This window comes from Symphalangus syndactylus, chromosome 19, assembly GCF_028878055.3.
Source record: "Symphalangus syndactylus isolate Jambi chromosome 19, NHGRI_mSymSyn1-v2.1_pri, whole genome shotgun sequence".
NCBI classification, from domain to species: domain Eukaryota; kingdom Metazoa; phylum Chordata; class Mammalia; order Primates; family Hylobatidae; genus Symphalangus; species Symphalangus syndactylus.
The window spans coordinates 54,852,832-54,878,405 of NC_072434.2; the positions used below are offsets into that span (position 1 = coordinate 54,852,832).

Consider the following 25,574-nt stretch of genomic DNA (forward strand, 5'->3'; position numbering starts at 1 on the left):
GCACACTCTTATGCAGTCCCGACTCTCAGTGACTACTGTGATCTTGGGCAAGTTACATAACTCTCTGAGCATCTGTTTCCTAACCCAGGAAATAGAGAACAATAATAGCACTTACTTCATATGAGTGTCTCAAATGTAATATATGATGGAAAGGATAATCTTTCATATTAAGTAGGCATTCAACATATGTTAGTTTCCTTGAAAATACAATTTTTTTTCTATGTGTTACATTCGTGAAATACACAAACCCAAGCATCCAAAAGACCAGGATCCAGTTACCCATATCCTGTATTAGTAATTCACTGTGTCCTTAAGGAGGTCTCTTAACCTCTCTTTTGTTTATTTTCCTCATCTATACCATGGGGACAAGAATAAGTGTTGTTTGGGAGCCCACATGAAATTAGGGATATGAAAAAGCTCTGAAGATCAGAATACAAATGCAAGAGGTGACCTAAGTCTATTGCTGGTAGTATTTTCACTTGAGAGGAAGTTAGAAACACTGAGAGGTTTACTAGAGGTCTTTGTCTAATAGTAGCTTTTACCTTCATCCAGGTATAGTCCTGGTATTCACATTGGTGCAAAAGATATTTGAGATACATTGAAGTTCATGTGTTCCTCACTCCCTTATTTTTTCACTTCAATCTCTCTGTTGATTTCAGGAAATATATTCCATCTCAGATACCAAGAGAGCCCATTATCAGGAAACATGAAAGTGTTTCAGGGAATGTAGTTAAACTAGTTAGTCTGGAAAAATTAAGGGTAGAACGACCCAAAGGATGAATGAGAATTAGACAGCATTGCACGAACTTCTCAGATTTTGAAGTGAAGTAAAGATAGGTTCAAGTCCTCCTGGTCTACCACTTTCTAGCTCTGAGGACTTGTTAAGCCTCAGCCTTTTCATCTGTAAGATGGGCATATTATGATTTATTTTTGCAAGGTTGTTGAAAAGATGGGGGTTTCAGTGAATATAAAGTGCCTATTAAGGCATCTGGCACATAGACTATCTACAATATAAGATATATATTTAAAAAAATTAATAAGAGCAATAATAATAACATAGAGGGATATGGAGCCCAAACAAGAGGAAAGGTTCCAAATGTTTGGTCTGAGCAGCAAATACAAATCACTAATAGGAAGTAAATGCAAAAGGTCAAGAGGCAGGGAGATGAGAAACAAGTCAGCAGGCAGATTGATGGAGACAAATAATTTGGGGTCTAGGTTAGGAAATAGGCTTAGGTTTTGTAGCCCTGGCTGAAAGGTACAGACCAGAAAAGCCATCTCGGCCGCTTAGGGAAGTTCTGTCCTCATGCCTTTGTTTATACAGGCCATAGCTTTCTCCTTCAGGACTCAGATGACAACCCCCTGCAGAAGTGCCTGATGGAAAAATAGGTTGTTAGCAAGAGGAGAGGCTGGGATGCTCCGGGCACAGGGTTCTGACCAGTGGCAAGTATGGAATCGTAACTCTTGAATGTCAGAGAGTGGGGTTTCCTTAAGAGTTGCCCATGTGACTAAGTACCCCTCAGGTTAGTGGAGTGAACTGTTTCCCCAACTTCAGTTTCTTTGTAATCAGGTAAAATCTCAGCACATCTAGAATGCCTTTTGGCCATTGTCTCACTGACTATTTACCTCAGGGAGCCCAATTTGAAGGAGTTGCTGGAAGCAAAGAGAGAGAGTTTGAAATGAATTCAGACAGTCAGTCGTCAGCCAGAACTTTGGTGGGGGATGTTTCCCTGCTTGCTGACTGTGCTGGCTCCCTCAGCCACCCCCTAACAAGCACCTGGCCTGGCAGAGTTAGGAGGTGGAGTTCTGTGTCTGTTATTAATATCAATGAGAATGGCTTTTTTTTTCTGTTAAATCTGAGTACTAATTATCATCTATCTACATCACAGAGTTCAGGGAAATCACAGAGCAGACTAAGAACAATGCTGCATATGGTGCCTTACTTTGCAATAAGCTGGCTCTAAGAAAAGTGGTGTGGCATTCATCTGTACAAACAGTTGCCTTTCCCTGCCATTAAGGCAGGAAGGTGTTGAATTCATGGTAGTAATGGACATTCTTTAACCTGCCAAGAAAGCTAGGGCATGCTATTTTATCATACGGAGCCATAATCTCCCAATAGTTTAAATAAGGAGGTGAACAGATAATTACTAAGGTTCTCTTAGATTCTAAAAAAAAAAAAAAACTCTTCCAAGTGAAATAATTGCCAACTAGAATCAAATGGGTGAGACAGTGGTAGATCTTGACACTTCCACAGAAGGAACCCATTCAACTGCTGAGTAACACAGTATATTTTGTGTGGCCTGCCTGGTTTTTGAAAGGTGACATAATTAAGAGTTAATAGACTTAGGATCTTGATCTTGTTCTGTCACTATAAGCTGTATGTCAGTGGATGAGTCATTTCCTTTCTCTAGGCTTCAGGGTTTTTTTTTGTTTTTTGTTTTTTTTTCTTTCTTTTTAAATTTTAAAAATAAGAATCTTGGACCAGATTACTTCTAAGGTCTTTTTTTTTTTTTTTTGGATGAACATTCTATAATTCCATACTGATAAAACTGCAATACTTTAAAAATACTTATATTTTGACTACAATCTTAACTTTGTCACATCTTAAACATTTCTCTATAAAACCTAAGCCTGACCTCTAACATAGTACCTGATGCACAGCTAGTACTTAGTAAATGGTAGATGGTTGAATGGATAACTCCTGCCTACATCCATCTTATATTTTCCACTCGTGGCAACTTTCTAACTTGTGACCATTGACAAATTGCTTAATGTCTATAGCTCAGATTCATCATCTATAAAATACAGGTAATAATAGTACCTGTCTCACAGAGTTGTTACAAGGATAAAATGAGTTATTACATGTAAAGTATCTGCAACAGGGTCTGGCACACAGAAAGCTCTTTGTAAGTCTTAGCTATCATCCCCATCCCCATCATCATCATCATCATTACCATCATCTCTACTTACTCTATTACTCTTCATACATGTACATTGTTTTCAGAATCTTCTACAGATGCCAGTGTCATTTAGTCATTCAGAGATTACTTCCTTTCACTTTTGATGGTTAATCCTCTTTTGCCATATTAAAAATCAATCTAGCACTTTTTTCTCAGCACTTTGAGAAGTGAGTTTTTCCTTATCTAACAATGCCCACTTGCCTTTTTTGTTTCTCTCAAATTATTTGAAACTGCTGTGTCACATAGTTACTTTACTTCCAAGTGTCTCACTTCTTCTATACTCTTACCAACTTCTTTGGCTTGAACAAAGCCCTTCATTGCATCTTCTCATTTCTGGGAGACACTACTAGTGATACAATGAACACTTTCCAAAGATGCTTGGGTTTCAGCTGAGTGGGGGTCTCATCAGATTATCTGCACAGGTCATGATCATCATGGCAGCATCCTTTTAATCAGTGAAAGTGTACTTATTGAGCATCTTATATGTGCCAGGTTCTGTTCTAGGTGCTAATAATTTCAGACCCTGAGTGTATCATTCACATCCCCATAAGTCCAGCCATCTGGTGAACACATCCCCATTGAGACCCTTCTGTTAGAGGTATAATCATTACTTTTAATTTAATTAATTAATTAATTAATTTATTTATTTATTTTGAGATGGATGCTCACTCTGCTGCCCAGGCTGGAGTGCAGTGACACGATCTCGGCTCATGGCAGCCTCTACCTCCCAGGTTCAAGTGATTCTCGTGTCTCAGCCTCCCGTGTAGCTGGGATTACAGGTGTGCACCACCATCCCCAGCTGATTTTTGTATTTTTAGTAGAGATGTGGTTTCATCATGTTGGCCAAGCTGGTCTCAAACTCCTGACCTAAGGTGACCTGCTTGCCTTGGCCCCCCAAAGTGCTGGGATTACAGGTGTGAGCCACTGCGCCCGGTCCAATCATCACTTTTTATATGTGAGCTTTTCATATGTACAGTAACTACTTTTATTGTCAAGTGCTAGATGCTAGAAATAAAAAGCTGTGTGCAGCATACTTGTTGTCCTTGAATAGCTCTTCCTCTCTTAGGGAGCAGATCTATACAAGGATTGCACCCCATCATGGTAAGGGCTCTAATAGAGGCACAGTGGCTGAAAAGAAGCATCCTGCTTCTCTGAGGCTAATTTTCTTAATCTATAAGGTGGGCATGATCTTACTTACCTCCTTAGACTCTTGTGAAGCAACCCTCCAGCTTCTTCTCTTTTCTAGCTACACTTGCTCTCCAGGGGCCTCAGCCAGTCCCAGGGCTGTGGATACCAACTCTCTGCTGACGAGTCCCAGGCAGTAGCAGCTCAGACCCAAGTCTTGGTAATTATTCTCTACTCCTTTCTTTCTTTCACACTGTATATTTATCTGACAGTAAATCCTGCCAACTCTATCATTAGAATATATTCTGATTCTTCCCTCTTCACATCCCATCGACTCTCATTCAAGCTAGTGTCTTGCCTCCTGGGACCTTTTCAGCAGCCTCCTAGGCCTCTATTCATCCACCCTTGTCAACCTGCAGTTGGTCCTCTCCAGAGCAGTCAAAGTAATAATTTCAAATTAACTCAGATCATGTCACTCCCCTTCTCAACCTCCTGTGGTCTCCATATTGTGCTTAGAATTCAAAGTGCTGTGCTGGCCCTATAAGACCATCATGGTCTGGCTTCCACCTACCACTTTTCTTCTTGTTCACTCTGAGCTACAGATTTCCTTATTCATCTTCAAATGTGCCACCTCAGATGTGAAGACCTTTTCCCTCTTCTTCCGTTTCTTTGCCCCCAGGTATTGGTATGGCCCACCCTTCATTTCATTTCAGTCTCTGTCCCTATGTCCCTATATCAAAGACCCCTTTTCTAATACCCCAACCTGAAGTAGCACCATCACCTTCTTTAGTACTCTTCATCACATCTATCTTTGCCGTCCATTATTAGAGTTGTTTATTAATTTGTTTATGAAATGATCCTCACCTATAATGCCAGCTTCATGCGGGCAGGGATGTTGTCAGCTTTGTTCACTTCTATGTCCTCAGGGGAATATGGCCTAGGGTGTGCACTCAACAAGTATTTTTTGAATGAGAAAATAAATGAATGAGGATTAAATAAGATCATATTTGGAAAACACCAAGCTTCAAGTATTGAGTTTGAGAATTGGTCACTTCTTGCTACCACTACCTCACTGCACCCCTCCCCATACCCCTCAGCCTCCTCCAGCCCTGCAGAAGTTGCTGTGCACTCATAGATGTCCTCACAGCCTTCTTTCTTTCAGATGAGAAATTAATCAAAATCCGGTCTCCTGCTGTTCCTTTTCTCAAGCTCATTCATTCTGAAATACACTGTCCTTCTGTGTTAGCAAGTATTTATTCCTGTGAGTTAAAAAGAAAAGAGAAGAAAAACTACGGAAAATGTAGTGACCATTTCATTTTACAATGAGTTGATAAGTTATTAGTTTTTCTTTCATTTACTCTTGTCTTTGGAGATTTGTATCTAAGGTTCAGGCAGAATTAACCCACATGAAGAAGTCACATAAAAGGCCCTTTTCAGGGTGTCCTTGTTTTAAATTCCCTGCCTCTGGCATCATAACCACCTTAGCCAAATCTTCCCGGCATCTCCCAACACATAAATCTGCTCTCACCCATTAATGGAGCTCAGCACATTCATTCCTGTGCCAAGTTTAGTCTGCGTATTAGAGATTAAGAAGCAACCAGACCACCAGCTTGCAAACATCTGACTGTTCCCAAGTGCGGTGGAAAGAGAAGGGCATTGGCAGCAGAGCCTTGGGTTCAAGTCCAAGATTATCATGTTCATGATCTTGGACAAATTGCTTACTGTCTGGGACCCTCTGTTTTATCATCTGTAAACGATCTTCCTCAGGGTTGTTATGAAGATTAGAAGGGAAGATCATTCAAAAAGTGTGTTACTTAGAGATTTGATGAATGCACGTCTCACCCCCTTCCCATGTTGGGCTCTTCCTCTCGCAATGGTGACATTCATACTCCTGCTTTCTGCAGAAACAGACCCATAGGCCCAGTAATGAGACCTTGAAGACATCCCATTCCTCTTCTCATGCTCATTCATTCTAAAATATACTGTTTTTCTGTTTTAGCAAGGCTGTAGTATTTATTCATCTGAACTAAAATGAAAAGAAAAAAGTCAAGAAAGTGTAATTACCCTTAATTTTTAGACACAGTAGTACACTGAGTAATAATTATTTACTCAATTCGTGGAAGTGTCACAGTCTAAAAGTCTTAAGAGTTCCAGTATCATTTAAATTTTTTTAACTTAAAAACTATTTCAAAAGAGCAGTCTATTTTTGTAGAAACAGTGCAGTATTTGCAGCATAGAGGCATTTAATATTTACTCTATATATGTGTTGAATGATGAGTGAATACATAAATGAAATAATGAATGAATAGATGTGTAATACAAGCAAAAACAGAGCTGCTCTGGTAAAAACAGATGCGGAGGTCTCAGAAGCCTGTATGCTGGGCCCTCCCTCAACTCAGAAAATAACCTTTGAAATGTGACAACCAGAACCTTCTCACCTCTTGTAACACAGTCTGGGTACCATTCATCTGGCCCAACACCATGTTGCAGACATTTTGTTTTTTCTACAGGATTTTTGATGAGGTTATTATCTTGTTGCTTCTTGGGGAAAAAAATCAGTAAAGGGAATAACTCATTCTAGTTCTGGACAATTTGGAACTTTAAGAAATGTTTCATATTGAGACAAAATTGATCCATTGATTTTAGTTCACTTATTAATTCATTTATTCATTCATTCATTTTATTCATTTTTTTTTTTTTTTTTGCTTTTGCAAATGAACTTAACTTCTTTTTTTTTTTTTTTTTTTTTTTTAATTATACTTTAGGGTTTTAGGGTACATGTGCACAATGTGCAGGTTTGTTACATATGTATCCATGTGCCATGTTGATTTCCTGCACCCATTAACTCGTCATTTAGCATTAGGTGTATTGAGGCCGGGCGCGGTGGCTCACGCTTGTAATCCCAGCACTTTGGGAGGCCGAGGCGGGCAGATCACGAGGTCGGGAGATCGAGACCACGGTGAAACCCCGTCTCTACTAAAAAAAAAAATAACAAAAAGATTAGCCAGGCATGGTGGCGGGCGCCTGTAGTCCCAGCTACTCGGAGAGGCTGAGGCAGGAGAATGGCGTGAACCCGGGAGGCGGAGCTTGCAGTGAGCCAAGATTGTGCCACTGCACTCCAGCCTGGGCCACAGCGAGACTCTGTCTCAAAAAAAACAAAAAACAAAAAAACATGTTGAGCATCGATTCTGGGTCCTGCCTAAAGCTTCACTCGTACCATATACCTTTCTTTTTCATTTTAAATGCATTTCTTCTTATGGTGTCACTCACTGAAGATCAGTGTAGATTTATACTGAAGGTTTTCTTGAGGAAAGGGAGAATCACATCACAAAATATACAGCAAAAATTTCTTAAAATGTGCTTTCCAAATATTGAGCCTCTTGGACCTCTTCAGTACATCACCAACTTAGCGAACTACCTTCTCTTGTCAGCCACCTGGTTCTCTACCTTTCTTTCCCTGTTCATTCTTCTCCCAAATGGCTTTTTTTTTTAAAGATAGCCCCAAACCCTTTCTTATGTATTTTGATCTAATAACTCTTTTCTAAGCTTCTACTTAGTACATCATCCTAACCACACAGAAGTTCTTCCTCATGGCCTGCCCTTCTTAGAATGGGTGGGAAGAAAGAGATTGTAATTAATTATATGTTATTTTTAACCCTATGTGACAAAGACATTATAATTAATTTTACATTTTTAATTATATTTGACAAAAAAAGAATAAACTGTTGTCCCAGCCCTCCAACAGTTAATTATCACACTTAGTATAGTGTAAAAAATATTAGAATTCACTCATTCAACAGATATCGATTGAGCACAAATTATGTGTCAATCACCTTTCTAGGTCCTGAGGATACTGCTGTCACAAACAAAACAGTCAGTATTCTCTACCCTCATAGAGTTTCCATTCTGCAGGAGGGAGATAGAATGATAGAAAAATAAATAATAAGTGTAAGTGTGACAGATAATAATAAATGTAAATGAGAAACATAAAGCAGGGATGGATGCTGGGGCAGGAGGGGAGATCGGGTTACCTCATTGCCCATAGAGCCACATAGTGATTAAAATCTGGGACTGAGGGTTGGCCTGGATTCCTGGGGTTATCAGTGTGTGTGACATTATTCCTGAGGGCCTCAAGCAAGATGGCAGTGGTGAGACATGGGGTGATGAGGAGGGTAGAAGTGAGGTGCATGGATGGCCATCTCTGTTCTTCTGCCAGTGGTGATGTGGGCATTCACCACGGATGGTTCTCTCTGCATCCTAGAGCTCCTGCGATTCCTCCTGAATTTTCCCAGCAGAGGAAGGTGAGAAATATGTGGAGCTGTGGAAATACAGAAGAGTGTTTGGAATGTAGGAAAGCTTTTGTACTTTTATACTTAGGTGCTATGAAGAATAGACAGTCATGTAAAAATGTGCCTGGACAAAAAAGGGTATGAAAAATGTTAATAAACTGAGGGAGGACCAAGCAAGGCCTGTTTGTCCAGGTTCTTCTTGGCCTCTCTGTGTGGCATTCCTTTCCCCCAGGGAACAGGGCAGGACACCTATCACATGAGGGTCTTAGGGGAAAAGGGAAAAGGTCAGGGAATGACCCTTCTAGGTTTTATGCTTTGGGAGAGAAATTCTAATTTATATGACCCATCTCAGGGGAGAAAGAAGAGGAAGAGACAGGAGGGCTGGGGAAGGTCAGAAGGACTTTGTGCCTGAGACCCCCTCAGTCTCCTTCAGTTTGAAGTGCTCAGCACGCCAAGGCACTATGCTTTGGAGTAGTTTGTTCTAAGCCCCAAGGGAGCAAAGAGGTGGGGAGAGGCAATTAGGAAAGATGCCTCAGAGTAGGAGACAGCATAGGAGTTAGCCATTCATGAATGACAGGGCAAAATGCATTCTTATGGCCAAAGGGAGCAGGAACCTAGGATGCAAAGTGAAATCAAGAGATACAACCAGAGAAACATAAGCTACTGTCATGAAGGAACTTGCATGTCATGAGGGATTGGAGCTTTCACACCACCAGCACTGGGAGAACATCAGAAGCCAGAGAATGAAATGCCCAGATCTTCAGAAAGACTCTTCTAATATCTATGTTTTGCAGGCAAAATGTCACATAGGAAGAATAGAAATGCTTCTTCCAGGAGCAAGGGCAGAGGGGAGTAGGGAAGGAGATGTGGAGACCCGCCCAGCCATCCAGTACAATCCCAGTACTCTTCTGCTCAGCAGCCCTGCAGCTATGCCAAGACTCCTCAGATAGCCTGAGGTCTTCCCTCCACCAGAGAAAACCTCTCAACTGCTAGCATCAGCCCACCTCAGAGGTGTGCTCTAGTATTTGGGGCTTTCACTGCTGGTTTGTGTCCTTTGTCTTCATTGTCCTATTGTCCTCTAGGCAGAAATCAACGTCAAAGTGAACAGGTGTTGCTAATGGTACTAGAGACTAAGAATCAGGAAACAACAACTTCAAGGCCAAAATAATAACATTTTAATTGGAAACCTACTGCAAAGAGACTAACCTATGTAGATATATGCAAATCCTATGCAAATACACATGTGGTCTTTCTAACTATTGTCAGAACCTGGATTTGACCCATGGGAATTCTTAATGGTAGATGCTAGCATTCAGCTGAGGCTAAGGGCTGTTGATGAACAATTCTAGGTTTTACCTATGTTTAGACCATAATTAAGAAATATATTGATGGCAACCTGAAATTAATTAGCTTAACCGAATGTTGGAATTGATTGGGTCTTGAGAGAGCCTTGTCTCTGAAGCTAAGCCTTGGGGAGCTTGCAGGGGGTGGAAGGAAAACTGAACTTAAAAGCACCTAGCAGAAATGAAAAGGAATGGGCGAGGAGCCACTGAGAGCATTATTAAACGGGAAAGATTCTTATCAGAGAGTTGAAAGAGGAATGCTTAAATTTCCAGTCACGCACAGCTGTTCTAGGTCAGACCTCTCAGTCAAATGTGAAAAAAATGATGTTGGAAGGCAAGATTATGTGAGATACAGAGGGGGAAGCAGGCATTTGAGGGTCAGAGTGTATCACATTGAATGTGCCATCACATAAGATGGACGGGGTCCAGCCCAGCACTTGCAGGCCAGGCCATGGGGCTCCCTCCAGCCAGAGCCCACAGGCCACTCCAAAGGACATGGGGAGGAGCCACTGAGACTAATGATCAGGAGTAAAGGATTTCCCCTATGAGGTGTGTCTTGTCTTTTATTTCTTAGGCATTAATTATGTAAGCTATCAAGTTATATAATAAATGGTTTCATTTTCTCAGTTAAAAAAAAAAAACTACGTTATCTGAAGTTACACAATCCTGAAATTAAATCTCACCTCTGCTCCTTTTTACAGCGTGTCCTTGGGCAAATTGCTTTGCATCTCTGAGCCTCGCTTTCTTTACTGGTCAGAGTACAGATCAAATCTAATGCAAAGGTAGAAAGGCACTAAGCCACTTTGGTACTGATTAATCCTTACCTTATGTTTGTGTGCAGTCCTATGATTTGTAAATTGTTGTCTGAGGTACAAATCACAAGGCTTTGTTCCAAGCCTAAATTCTTTCCATTAAAGGTTTCTGCTGTAAGACCCTCAGCCCCTCTGTCCTGGTTCTCTCCTTCTCTTCAGAGCAGCTTCTTGAGTTACTGTCCAGAGGCGCTGTCTCCACTTCCTCCCCTCCCATTTTCTCCTGTCCAAGCCAGGTGTCCCCACCTATGTCAACAGAGACCTAGCTGTTGAGTCCAATGTCAACCTTGCTGTCTGTATCTCACTTTCTCAGGACTGTCGAGGCTCACTTCCCACATAAAATCTCTCCCTTACACATCTGTGACAATGGACTAATGATAAGAATAAACCAGGATACAAAACTTGAATTATGCTTCCCATTTTATTTTTATAATTATGTACATACACATACATACACATCCCCATACAAAGGGAAAAGAAATTACTGTCAGGAAAAAAGCCAAAATTCGTTCAGATGTTAATTCTGGGCATTGCTGGGATTTTTCAAACTGTCCACAAAGGATACATTATTTTTAACTGGGAAAGATAAACATGGTTTTAAAAACGCTGCACGTGCTAGGCTAGGAAGTCCATTAACCTGGGTCTCAACCTGCTCCTTAATGCCTCAAGCCCTGTCCCTAGAGAGGATCATTTCTTTTCTAAAAGTGGGGAAGTTTCTCAAGTTCTCCTTGCCTCCTGCATCCTGAGACTCTGTGAATCATGCCTTCAACTGCTAGATCCTATTGGATCTGAAATTCTGAAATTCTCAAGGACTGGAGAGCCTTCATTAGACAGTGGCCTCTCTCTTTGCTTTATTTTGTTAGATTTCTCACTTCCTGGTTTGTATTTTCATTTACCAGGGTCTTGGTATGGAGTTACCATATTACCATATGGAGTCTCCATATTGCTGTGAGCAATAAGGAGAGGCTGAAAGATCCAGATGGAGAATCAGAAAGGCAGGCAGAGATAGATGCCAAGGAGCAGACGGGGCAGTGCCTTCTTCATGCATTTGGTGCAGCAGTGAGGACCTCATACCTGACTCAGTGCTACTCTGGCCCTTCTGGTGCTTCTGCTGACCTTTTGTGAACATTCCTGGGGACACAGTGCTCCAGGGCTGGTATTTCAGAGAATGAACACCTTGGAGAAATGTAAATTCTCCTGTCTCAGCATCCTGTCCCAAGTTTTGGCTGCAAGAGAGGCACATTTTCAAGAGAACAGCAGCCCAAACTTGGAATATTACAGAAACAGAAGCCCTGTTTTAAAAATTCCCTTGAAATAATATTTACCTTTCCACAAATGTCTTAAGACATGACCTTCAATCTTGATGCAGCATTTTCTTCTCTCAGATGTGAGGATTACATCCTGCAGTGATGGGAATTCCAGGCCCTGTTAAGTGTCTAATCTCATCAGCCCCCCCTTTGAAAAGTAGGAGTCACGTAGCTGCTCCCCATTACTAAATACTCACCTACCACTGTCCTGCCCATGGCCACCACATGCAGCTTCAGCTCCAGCTCTAGACTAACCTGGATTTGGGGCAGTTCAGAACCAACTTAGGTTTCTTCAACCTTAGGTTATTTTGCTCCTGGTTTGGCTTGGACACTCCTGATCACTTCTGCATCATTGCTTGTTTGAGTCATTGCTCTTGGTAACTCATGTGATATAACAGCTACTTCTCTCTGGCCTAGACCTCTTCTTAACACAACCATCCCTGTCCCCAACTTCACAAGGCTGTGACTCAGTAGAAGTGATCCATCAAGATGTCCAAGTGGTTTTCTCCTTTGAGTTACTGATAAGTATTATATTACATTACTATATTTACCTGTGTAGTCCAGGATAAGTCCCAGTTGATCATGATAATTCTTTAAATAAAGGATAAAATCGGTTTTCATAGATTTGATTTAGAATTGTAGTATCACATTTTTCTGATTGGTTTACATGGTGTGTGTTCATGAGTGTGCATGTGCACATGTGTGCTATCTTGGTTAGGTTTAGGTATCATTAGTGTCTAGATTCACTACATTGTGTTCAGAACTTATAGACTATACTTTTTGTCTATTCTGGTTCTTCTGAAGTTTTCTTTGTATCCTATATGATCACTTTGGATGGTCAATGTTTTAGAATGCATGTCTTGAAAGGATATGCATTCTTTCTTTAAGGCTGTTTAACATAATACTTGAAAGGGGGAGGCTCTGGGGATCCCTGCCTTAGTTTCAAATCAGGCTTACTCTTAGAGTGACAGTGCAACTGTTTTAAAATCTCAGAAAAATCAGTTAGCCTCCTTGTTCTTCAGTTTTCTTATCTTTAATACAGGGATAATAATCTCCTACTTCACGATAGCCTTTCTCCAACATTAAATGAGGCAATAGTAAATATTTAGAACAATGCCTGGAGCATTGTAAGCACTCAATTAATATAGCTTTTAGTAATTTTTAAAAGATATATACATAACTTACTAATAATAATATTCTATTTTTGTCTTTTTATTGTTCATTCAATATCAAGAAGGTTATTTCTATCATGATCTCTTTACATTTCTAAGAGTTTTTCTTTATATATTTTGACATTACGTAACAGCTAATTTCTTATTGTTTCTATCAATATAAAAATAACCTTCTTGGTCTCATATAATGCTTTTACCCCGAATTCTACTTTGAAATGTTCCCAATCACTGCTTTCTTTTTGTTTGTTTTGTATACTTGATAAATATTTGCCTAGCTTTCACCAATTCCCCTTTTCTCTCTCATTTTTCTTTTACCATTTGTCTTTTGTAAGCAGCATATGGTTGAGTTTTGCTTTTAACCCAATCTGAAAGACTTTATTTTTTATTAGAAGAACTTAAACCATTTATATTTACTGTCATAACTGATATGTTTGGTCTTATTCCTGTCTTTTTGTTTTATGCTTTCTCTTCTTTATGCTTTCTTGGGACTTCCTTTGTTTTCTTTTTTTTTTCTATCTAGGCTATTGTATCTTTGTAATTTTTTTTTTTTTTTCGCTTCTGTGATTTAAAAGCTGAATGTCTGTTTTTAGCCAGTCCTTGGTAGAACTAAAAGAAATCATCCCTGAGCTTATATAGTGACAGAAGTGAAATGGTAGGTAGGCAGCCAGGCCACTCAGCATGGAAGTCAGTAAAATCGGTCTTAAACCTCAGAGGAATAGTGATGGCTGTTCCCTGAGCCACCTTATCGCAGCTGTATAAAGCCCAAGCACTGCAGCTCTGCATCATATTTCTGTGCTTCACATGTGGGTCCCAGCCTGCTTATCTAGCCCCATCTTCTACAAGACTTAGTTAAGTACCATGTGCTTCAGGCATGTCACACTACCAACCATTTCCCAAACCAGACAGATTCTTAAGTAGGCATCTCCACATTGTGGTTTAGACTGTTTCCTTTTTGCCTGGAAAAACTCTTCAGGACCTAATGCAGATTGTGTGTGGGTGTGTGTGTGCGTGCACGTGTATGTGTTTCGTTCTCTTACTGTGCCATTCTTCCATAGATAGAATTATGCAGTAGAACTCACTGGACAAACCTGACTGGCTTGGAGTTCCAGCTTTGTTACTTGTAGTTCTAGATGCCCTGGAAAAAAAAATTGACATGGAATCAAAGTTTTCTCATTGGTACAATGGGAATAGTAATATGTCTTCCTCAGAGTAAGGACTGAATAAAATAATGAAATCAACATGGAAAGACCTTAGCAGAGTAAACAGCACAGAGTAGGCTTTCAATGTATTTTTAATAAGTGAACAAAGGAGGGAAGAAATACAGGAGGGAGGAGAGGATGCATTGATTTTTTTTTTTTTTTTTTGATGGAGTCTTGCTCTGTCACCCAGGCTGGAGTGCAGTGGCGCGATCTCGGCTTACTACAAGCTCTGCCTCCTGGATTCACTCCATTCTCCTGCCTCAGCCTCCTGAGTACCTGGGACTACAGGTGCCCACCACCACGCCCAGCTAATTTTTTGTATTTTTAATAGAGACATGGTTTCACTGTATTAGCCAGGATGGTCTCGATCTCCTGACCTCATGATCTGCCCGCCTCGGCCTCCCAAAGTGCTGAGATTACAGGCTTGAGCCACCGTGCCTGGCCGCATTGATTTTTTAATTAAAAAAACAAGTTCTGAAATGATTTGCTTTAGGAAGACTAAAGCTTATATTTCTGACCACTACTAACAGCTCATTTTCAATAACCCTCCCCCACACTCTTACCTCTGTCTCTGGGGCAGAGTGGCAGTCATGTGATCCACAAAGCATTTCGTGTGCAGACAGCATCTTCATTTATATTGGCCTTCCTTGCAAAGGCCCACGGGCCTAGGGCAAATTTATTAAAGTGGAGTCTATTTATTCAATTTATTAAACAGAAATATTCGAAGGGTTTTCATTTAGAAGAGTGAGTTGATTTACTCTGTTTGGCTTTAGATGGCAGGGCTAAGTCCAATGCGTAAAAGTTATAGGAAGGCAGATTTTAGCTCAACTTAAGATATATCAAAAGGTTTTTTGAAAGAGGATTTATTCATTTAATCATTTGACATGTATTCATCAATCAGAATCAGAGAAGAGAGAATGACCTTTTATAGGGCTCTTCCTCTGTCTGGGACACTGTGGCAGGGTCTCTCAAATACTTTAATGTCATGTACTTTTCTTTAATGTATAAGGAAGCTTATTATCCCCCATTATACAGATATCAAAAACTGAGTTTCCAAAAGGTTGTCACTTGCCCAAGCTGAACAATAGCTAGGACGTGACCGAGTCTGGCTTAAACTCAAATCTCTATTTTATGGAGAATTCATTCTCTTTCCACTTGACTGTGCTGTCTACCACAACAGATAGGGGATCATATCTGCAAGACTACCAGAAATTGGATACAAGACTGAAAAATCCATCAATTCACTTTTTCCCCATAATTGTTTCTCCTTTACCTCCCTCCTGTCTCTCTATCCTATCCCTGCCAACCCCCAAACCAGCCCCAACATGCAGTACAAAATTAAACACTTCACAGTTTAATCATCAGATTGTGAATGTTGTCAGGCCACTTCTCCAAAGCATTGCTCATCACAGGGACACTTCCTCCCTCGCACAGCCTCACATGTAAGTGGATTCCTCATTCAGATTTAACTTAGAGGTTTTCTAAGGGCCATATCATGAATGAGACTGGAAAGAGAAGAGTAGCTCTTGCCTGATGCTATCTATGGGAGGATGTACCAACCAGGGCCCTGTCAGGAAGCAGAATTAATCTCAGATGGTTTTGGGAAGTTACTTTAATGAAGGTACCCCTAACTCTAAACAGGGTTGAAGCATCAAGTAAGGGGTGGTAAAGCACCTAAGGCTGTCAATAGTGGGAAGCTATTGCCATTTCCAAGGCTGAAGGAGCTGGCGGGGGCGGAGGGGGTGGGTAACTGTTATCTGGGCAGGTGGGAGTCAGAGCTATGAAGGAAGGGCTGCCAGGGACCTACATTCCTGGATGTATATAGCTACTGAAGAAGGGGCACTAAGTCAGGAAGGGAGAAAAGAAGGGCCCCAGTATCTCTCTCTTCCTGTCCCTTGACCTGTCTGAGCTTCCCTTGGACAGAACCCAGCCAGGAACAAGAATGCAGTGGAGCCCCATGAAGCTGTCCGTAGAACTTAGAGCAGGGCAGAGAAGGGACCAGAGAGAAAATAACCAGCTCATATGGGAATATTGGATAAGTGTTATGGTGGGCAGAACTGAGAGGGAAAACCCATTGTGAATCACTCTGGCAGACCTCTTCCTGCTTCTCTGGACCCAACCTTCAGAAAGGAAGGGGTTAGAAAATTCTGTAATGACGTCTTCTTGAGGCAGCTGCCATTCACACTGCAGCCCCTGCCAAATGCCTTGCTGTTCTCAATATGTCTGAGTCTCTTAAAGGAATTCTTCTGGATAAGATTCATATTCATTCATGCATATAGGTTTACTATACATCATACTTTATTCTAAATACTGATAATAAAAAGAGGAAAAAGCAGGACTGCTGTCCTGCAACCCATCATAATATACTAAGGGAAATGGATACATGAATCCATTATTTCAATGTGTTAGAAATAACATAAAAGTATGAATGCTGGCCTGAGGGATATCCGGTAGGGTGAGTAATCCTCCCTGCAAGAATTACAAAAGAAGATTTTGGGTCTTAAGGGATGAGGAGTTTTACTGCGGTAGACAAAGGCAGGACCATTCCTGGAATATGGCATGGCAAATGCCAAGTTACGTAAGATTGAAAAGAGACGGTGTCTTCAGGGAACAGCCAGAAAGTAACTGTGGCTGGAACATCAGGCACAGATTTTACTGTGAGTCATTAGGCTAGAGAACTTCCAGAATGGGTCAAACCTGGTCAAATTCTTGCTTCTTCCTATATACCACATCCTGAGCAAATGTTTCCAAAGAGGTCAAGTATTGTTGTTCCTGCTTGTTTCTTCCCACAGCCTTCTAAGAGAAAGCAAAGGAAAAGAGATCCCAGAGCCCATATGTGCAGCTGTTGGAGGAAAAGGGCCTGAAGGTACATAGGGGAAGCTCCTAGCTGTGCATGGGGCAAAGCCAGGATAATTCATTTCAGCTGGTATTTCTCCAATATTTCTGTATTCAAAGTTTTTTTGGGAAAATTTCAACATAGGGTATGTCCCTAACCTTAGATAACTTCTAAATTGGTGAATCTGGGAAGGCTTCCTGGAAAAGACAAATTTTGGCTGATGTCTAAGGATAGAAGGAAGGAAACCAGCAAATATTGAATCCCTACTCTGTGATCAGATAATATAGCAGGTGCTTTTGATATGTTATTTCCCATAAGTCTCATGGTAACCCCTTGAGGTGGGTATCATTAGTCCCATTTTGCAGATAGGAAACTGAAGCTCAGAGAAGTGACTTGCCCAGAATCACCCAACTAGATAATAACCAAAGAAGAATTCAAATTTGACTGAGCATAAATCTAAAACCTACATTCTTGCCATTGTGTTATGTTTGCCTTCAAAGAACCATGCAAGGTGCACACAGTCAAGGGTAGACAAAAGAAAAAACCTTTTATTCTGTAAATGGATGCTGGGAGGACTTGGTGAAATAAGATGTGAATGGTCCCTGACTTACAGGGTTCAACTTATGATTTTTAGACTTTATGATGGTACAAAAGTGATACACATTCAGTAGAAACCACACTTTGAGTTTTAAATGTTTATCTTTTTTCATTCTAGTGATATGTGGTATGATACTCTCTTATGATGCTGGGCAGTGGCAGTGAGCTGCAGCTCCCAGTCAGCCAGGCAGTCACTAGGACAGACAACCCATACTGTGCTCTATAATATACTGTATTCAACGTATCACATAAGATACTCAACACTTGATTATAAATAGACTTTGAGTTAGAGGATTTTGCCCAACTGTACACTAATATAAATGTTCTGAGCACACTTAAGGTACACTAAGTGATATGGTTTGGCTCTGTGTCCCCACCCAAATCTCATCTAGAATTGTAATCCTCACATGTGGAGGAAAGGACCTGGTGGGAGGTGATTGGATCATGCCAGTGGATTTCTCCCATGCTGTTCTTATGACAGTGAGTGAGTTCTAACAAGATCTGATGGTTTTAAAGTATGGCACATCCCCCCTTGCTTGCCCTCTTTCCTGCCGCCATGTAAGAAGGTTCTTGCCTTACCTTTGCCTTCTGCCATGATTGTAAGTTTCCTGAGGCCTCCCCAGCCATTCAGAACTGTGAGTCAATTAGACCTTTTTTCATTCATAAATTACCCAGTCTCAGGTAGTTTCTTTGTAGCAGTGTAAAAATGGACTAGTATAGGAAATTGGTACTGAGAGAAGTGGGGCATTGCTATAAAGATACTTGAAAATGTGGAAGTGAGTTTTGAACTAGGTAACGGACAGAGGTTGGAACAGTTTGGAGGGCCCAAAGAGAGGAAGATATAGGAATGTTTGGAACTTCCTACAGACTCATTGAATGGTTTTGACCCAAATGCTGATAGTGGTATGGACAATGAAGTCCAGGCTGAGGTGGTCTTAGATGGAGATGAGGAACTTACTGGGAACTGGAGTAAAGATAACTCTTGCTGTGTGTTAGCAAACAGACTTGCAGCATTCTTCCCTGCCCTAGAGATCTATGGAACTTTGAACTTGAGAGAGATGATTTAGGGTATCTGGTGGAAGAAATTTCTGAGCAGCAAAGTGTTCAAGATGTAGCTTAGGTGCTCTTAACAGCATACACCCATATGTGTTCACAAAGAATTGGTCGAAAATTGGAACTTACATTTAAAAAGGAAGCAGAGCATAAAGTTTGGAAAATTTCCAGCCTGACCATGCAGTAGAAAAGAAAAACCCATTTTCTAGGGAGAAATTCAAGCTGGCTGCAGAAATTTACATAAGTAACAAGGAGCCAAATGTTAATTGCCAAGACAATGAGGAAAATGCCTCCAAGGCATTTCAGAGATCTTCACAACAGCCCCTCACATCACAAACTCAGAGGCCTAGGAGGGAAAAATTGTTTTAGGGACCAGGCCCAGGGCTCCACTGCTCCATGCAGCCTTGAGACGTGGCACCCTGCATTCCATCCACTCCAGCTCCAGCTGTGGCTAAAAGGGGCCAAGGTACAGCTCAGGCCATTTATTCAGAGGGTGCAAGCCCCAAGCCTTGGTGGCTTCCATGTTGTGTTAGGCCTGCAGGTGTGCAGAAGACAAGAGTTGAGCTTTGGGAGCCTTTGCCTCAAGATGTCCAGGCAGAAGTCTGATGCAGGGGTGGAGCCCTCATGAAGAACTTCTACTAGGGTAATGCAGAGGGGAAATGTGGGATTGGAACATCACACAGAGTCCCAGTGACAGATTCCCCACTGGGGCACTGCCTAGTGGAGCTGTGAGAAGAGGGCCATCATCCTCCAGACCCCAGACTTGTAGATCCACCAACAGCTTTTACTATGCATCTGGAAAAGCCACAGGCACTCAATGCCAGCCCACGAAAGCAGCTGCAGGAGTTGACTCCTGCAGCGTCACAGGGGCAGAGGTGTCCAAGGCCATGGGAGCCTACTTCTTGCATCAATATGTCTTGGATGTGAGACATGGGGTCAAAGGAGATTATTTTGGGGCTTTAAGATTTAATGACTACCCTGTTGGGTTTTGGATTTGCATGGGGCCTGTAGCCCATTTGTTTTGGCCAGTTTCTCCCATCTACCCAATTCCTGTACCCCCATTGTATCTTGGAAGTAACTAACTTGCTTTTGATTTTACAGGCTCATAGGCAGAAGGAACTTGCCTTGTCTCAGATGAGACTTTGGACTTGGACTTTTGAGTTAATGCTGGAATGAGTTAAGACTTTGAGGGACTGTTGGGAAGGCATGACTGGTTTTTAAATGTGAGAAGGACATGAGATTTAGGAGGGGCTAGGGTGGAATGATATGGTTTGGTTCTGTGTCCCCACCCAAAAATCATCTTGAACTGTAATTTCATGTGTGGAGGGAGGGACCTGGTGGGAGGTGATTGGATCATGGGGGTGGATTTTCCCCATGCTGTTCACATGATAGTGAGTTCTCATGAGATCTGATGGTTTTAAAGTGTGGCACTTGCCCCCCTTGCTCACTCTCTCTCCTGCTGCCATGTGAAGAAAGTTCTTGCTTCCCCTCTGCCTTCCACCATGATTGTAAGTTTTCTGAGGCCTTCCCAGCCATGTGGAACTGTGAGTCAATTAAACCTTTTTTTTTTTTTTTCCATAAATTACCCAGTCGCAATAGTTCTTTATGGCAGTGTGAAAATGGACTAATACCCTGGTTAGATGTATTAAATGCATTTTTGATTTATTATATTTTCAACATATATCCTAAGTTCAGGAGCATCAGTACCCTCTTGTTTCACACTTCTGTGCCTTTGGATATGCTGATCCCACAGTCTGGAATACACTCTGTCCCATCTCCACAACTCCCCATAGCTCTTGTTGCTTATACTTTTTCTATATCCTTTTAGCTTTAGCTCAGATATTCCTTCTACTAGGAAGCCTTACACTGATTACATAGTATTAGATATACCTTAATTGTCTACCTCTCCCACCAGACACTGAGCTCCCTTCTAACATTTCTATGTGGCTTCAGCATCACCCACAAAATGCATCCTGTTGACTAAATAAATGCCTATCAGAGAAAGCCCATGGCATAACAGGTGTTTTATCAATAATAGTCTCCTATTTCTCCTCTTTCTGGAGGCAGCATTTTGAATAAAGACTCAAAGGCCAACAATAAAACAATTTTATATGAAATTAGCCTCTTCCAGGAAGTCTTGTCACATGAAAGGCTCCCTCTATGCCTGTCTCTTATTGAAAGAGGTAAGCACTGTGACACTGACTTTTTCCAAGCTGACCCTGCACAATGACACCCAAGTCCCCTTACCCTTACACAGAAAGGCTGGGATCTTACTTTTCCCAGTGGCTGTCTCTTGCCTGGTAAAATGCAAAACCTTTTCCACTTACAGGGCAGAGGCAGGGCTAGCTGATGGATTGACAAGAGCAGAGTAGCACACAAAGTAACAGTAAAACAGAATGATAATGCATTTCCTAATGGCCTCCTTCACAGCTGTGTACACTGATTTAATCTTTGCAAAGCACTCTATTGTTTATGAGGCCTCTGGGTACAATTTTATGCCTGACTGAAGAGGTTGCTAATAGCTGCCATATTTGTGTTTAAGGACCTGCAAAGGATTAAACAAAGTATTTTAGAGCAATGAGCCATAATAAACTAATAATATATTGCAAATAATAAATGTTTTTCAGCCAATAATTGACTACAAATCTGGTGAACTTTAAATGACAAAAAATACTAATTATAAATACAGTTGTTCCATGTATCCGTCAATGGAGGTGAAAAATCAGAGAAGAATAGGAGAGATCTGGGGCACTTCAGGTCATCAGGAATGTTGGCACAGACAATGAACTCTTTCCCTGGCATCATGGCTGAGAACTGTCAAAGTCACTTAGTGAAATGCTGGGTTTCATTTCCATTTTTTTAAGGATAGAGCAGGAGTCTGAGGCCTAAGTCACCCACTTAGATGGGTGGTTATTTATTTATTTTTTTACCAATTCATTTTCTAGGCCTAAGGTTTCTAGTGCTTGGTTTGCATTTAGAAGAATTGCTAGAGAAATCCTCCAGACAATCCTGAAAAGAAGGGCTGGGTCTTAAGAGAGAGAATTTGGCTGGGTGCAGTGGCTCATGCCTGTAATCCTAGGACTTTGGGAGGCCTAGACAGGAGGATCACATGAGGCTAGGAGTTTGAGAACAGCCTGAACAACATAGTGAGACCCTGTCTTTACAATAAATAAGTAAATACATTAGCTGACCATGTTAGCATGCTCCTATAGTCCCAGCTACTTGGGAGGTTGAGGCAGGAGAGTTGCTTGAGCCCAGGACCTCAAAGCTACAGTGAGCCATGATTGTGCCACTGTACTCTAGCCTGGGTGACAGAGAGAGACCTGTCTCAAAAAAAAAAAAAAAAAAGAAAAAAAAGAAAATAAATAAGTTATGTTTACCTAAGTAAGTCTCTGCATTCTTTGAATGAGAAGCCTGAGACACAGAGAGATGAAGTGTCTGATCTGAAGTGGTATGATTGGTAAATGGCAGAGCCACAGTCAGCTATTGAGACTCCAACACCCATGCTCTTTTCACCAAATCATATTATATCTCTCTTATGAACCCATTATGGGACACAGAAGAGGGATTTTTTTCTTTCCAACACTTTGGAAGAATGTATTTCTATACTTTGCACATCTTTCAATCACACCAGTTTTTTTTTTTCTGTTCTTATACATAATATATATTCATTACCTAAATTTTGAACTATATTTTTTAAAACTCAAGATGAAAATTAGAATTACCCATATTTATGCCACCCAAATAAATCATTCTCAACTTCCTGTTGCATTTTCTTTAAGAGTTTTTTTCCATGTAAATGTAATAAAATATTGGGATTATATTTATGACTTCTCAATAGACTAACTTTTTGAAAACACCATTATTTGATATTATTGCATGTTTTTTTGAAAAATATCATTTTATAAGTCTGTGTTATTCCATGGGCACAGGGATAAAGCGGCCTAGAACATTCAGAGAGCTCCAAGTGATAGAAAAAGGGAATAATACTTAAGAGTCTGGATTCTGGAGTCACAGTGCCTTGGTTCAAATCCAGATATGTGACAAAATATAGAGAGGCTTAGCAGAGTGCCTATAGCAAACACTCAATAAATATCCACTGGTGGTAACAGTGGGGGGAAATTATGGTGGCAGTAGTATGGAGATAGTTGCTGATACTGGGGATTGGGGTGATGGAAACGATAATGATAGTAAGGATGGAAGCAGTGGAGGTGGTGGGGGATGGAGTTGGGAGTGGAAATGGTGGAGATGGTGGTAGTAATGGTGGTGGGGGCGGAGGTAGTGGTGGGGGTGGAGATGGGGGTGGTGAAGGTGGTGGAGGTGGTAGGGATGGTGATGATAGCAGACAAGACTGCTCAATTATTAAATGCAAGAAAGATGAATCAAGCATGTGTGTGTGGGGGAAATCACAGCAAGAGATGAAGCCAGAAGGATGTGCAGATATCTGGATAATGAGGATTTTGTGCATAATCTTTATAAGTTGGGCCATTTTCCTACAGGCTATGGGAGGGGAGGGCAGAAGAGAGTCTCAAGCAGGGAAGTGATGTGGTCTAATTTGGAGTGGGGGAGATATTTTAGGACAGAAATCCTTCAAATATCAGCATCTAGGCATCCACCCATTCTGCATATGTATGAGGTCAGATATGATTTGGAGCAAAGAATAACCCTGTTTCAGGCCAAAGAAGCACAACCTGGATGTTACCTGGGAGAAGTCAAGTAGAATGGTGAGAGGACTAGAAAGCATGGGGCAAGGGTGGAAACATGAGTGTGTTGGAGATGTTTCACTAGCAAAAAGGAGATTTGGGGAAACGAGGAAATAATGAAAAACACTTAGCACCCACTGAATGGTTTTAAGAATAGGAAAGTGTCACAGTCAGATTGGTTTTTTAAAAAGATCATTCTGGTTACTGCCTGGAGAATGTATTTTGGGAGAGTGATGGAAAATCAAAGAGGAAAGAGGGACCCATTATGAGACTACTGTTGTAGCCTGAGAAAGACTGCCAGTTTGGACTAGGGTAGTGGCAGTGGAAATGGATTGACACACATTCACGAGGTGGGTTTGGGTTTTGTGGTGGATTAGAAGGGAGCAGTGAAGGAGAGAGCAGAGCCAAGGATCACTCCTAGGTTTCTGGTTTGAGCAGTCGGATGGATGGACATGCCTTCTCTGAGACGGAGACGCTGAGAGGAAAGCATGTTTAGGGGGCCGTGATGAAGTGCTCGGTTTGTTGAGTGAATGAAGAGACTGTATGCCACAGATCAGGGCATGTTTCGGCTTTTCCTTTTTAGTAGGGAGATAGGAAGAGTGTCAGGAGAAAGGTGTGGAAGGCTCTGAAACAGGAAAAAAGACAAGATCTCTGTTAGCTATTATGTGTGGCAATAACCCTTGCTGTGTTTATTGCCCATTTAATAGAGTGTACATTACAACCCACAGTGATAATCAAGAGATGGGGGATGCCGAATGAGATGCAGAGATACCATAGGTGGGAAATTTATTTCACTGCAAAAAGGTTCACATTTATGAAAATGGATTCTGAATGAGTCAGCCCCTGGCTGCCTCCATCTCTCCTTCCCTCATCTCCGAAAGAGTGAGCATAGAAGCTTTTGAACCAGAGTGAGTGGAGGCAGAGAGCCATCCTGAAAAGAAGAGTACCACCGGAGAGAAGGAGATAGGATGACGAGTGGCTGAACAGTTTTTCCAATGTCATATAACAAAGGAGACTTCTAGAGTCAGTTATTTTACTTGACATGCCAGGTATTGAAAATAATCTTTGCTGCCATTTTCCTGGAAACTGTACAGTCATGGAACACTTCAGACCAACAGTCAAAACCTTTCTTTACCCCAGATTAACTTTATTACATTTTGATGAATTTCATCACCTTTCTAGCTTCCATTTCTCACCTGTTGTTATAGGGATCATAATAATTTCTTCACAGAGTTGTTGTAATGATTAAATGAAAAAATATTCATTAGACATCAAGTGCAGTAGTGGTAAGGTAATAAATATGTATTCCTTCCTCTTTCTCTCCCATTCTTTTCTTTCCACACTTTATGGGGTTGAACTTGTCCATGAAGTATGACTGGCCTTGAGTTGGGTTTTAAGTGAGCCTCAGTGAAGGCGAGGAGTTCTGATACCTGGAATCACTAATCCTTCATTTGCCTCGGGGCTTTGACCCAAATGGGTAGAGTACCTGTGTTAGCAAAGGATCAAGGCAGCTATTAATGAACGTCATGGGGCGTTGCTGACCTAAGCAGTCCTCCTTGTGTGTTCCCAGGAGCTTGGCTGCATTCAGGTGTCTTTCGGAAACAGCAGCATCTGGTGGCTGCTTAAGTAGTAACCCCGCTGCAGGCTTCAGGAGGAGCAAATCACAACATCTGTGTTTCTCCAGCAAAACAGCAGGGCTATTAAAATAGCTCTTAGGCACGATCTATCACTGCACTGTCTCCCTTGTTTGCACAGGCTGTAGCTGGGGAAGTGAGAGTCTGACGAGACAGTAATGATGGAGGACTAGAAGACAACTCTGGAGTCTTGGGCTCATATCTAGGCTTTCCCAACAACTTGCTGGGTGACCTTGGCCAAGTCACCTGGACTCTCTGGGCCGCTGTTTCCTGACTTGAAAGCTCCCAGAGGCATTCTGTGGTTTCTAATGACAATTTCTGCTTGGGAATAGTTAGAATTAATGACAGAAGTCTCCTTTGTTATATGACATTGGAAAAACTGTTCAATTTTTCAATGATTCAGTTTCCTCATCTGAAAACAGGGTTGATGATAGCTAACATAAAGAGTGGCTATGAGAGTTGACAGTGATGCTGATTATAAAGCCCTAGACATGGTTTCCTGGCTTATAACAAGCTCTCAGAAAATGTCAGATGCCTTTCTGCCCAT

The 25,574-nt window shown here is 41.3% G+C and overlaps 1 protein-coding gene across 3 annotated transcripts in view; it reads left to right on the forward strand.

Annotated features, from left to right (window-relative positions):
- The window catches only part of DAB1 (DAB adaptor protein 1), a 1,047,542-nt gene that overhangs the window by 168,236 nt on the left and 853,732 nt on the right, over positions 1–25,574 (forward strand). The gene's annotated exons all lie outside the window — the stretch shown is intronic.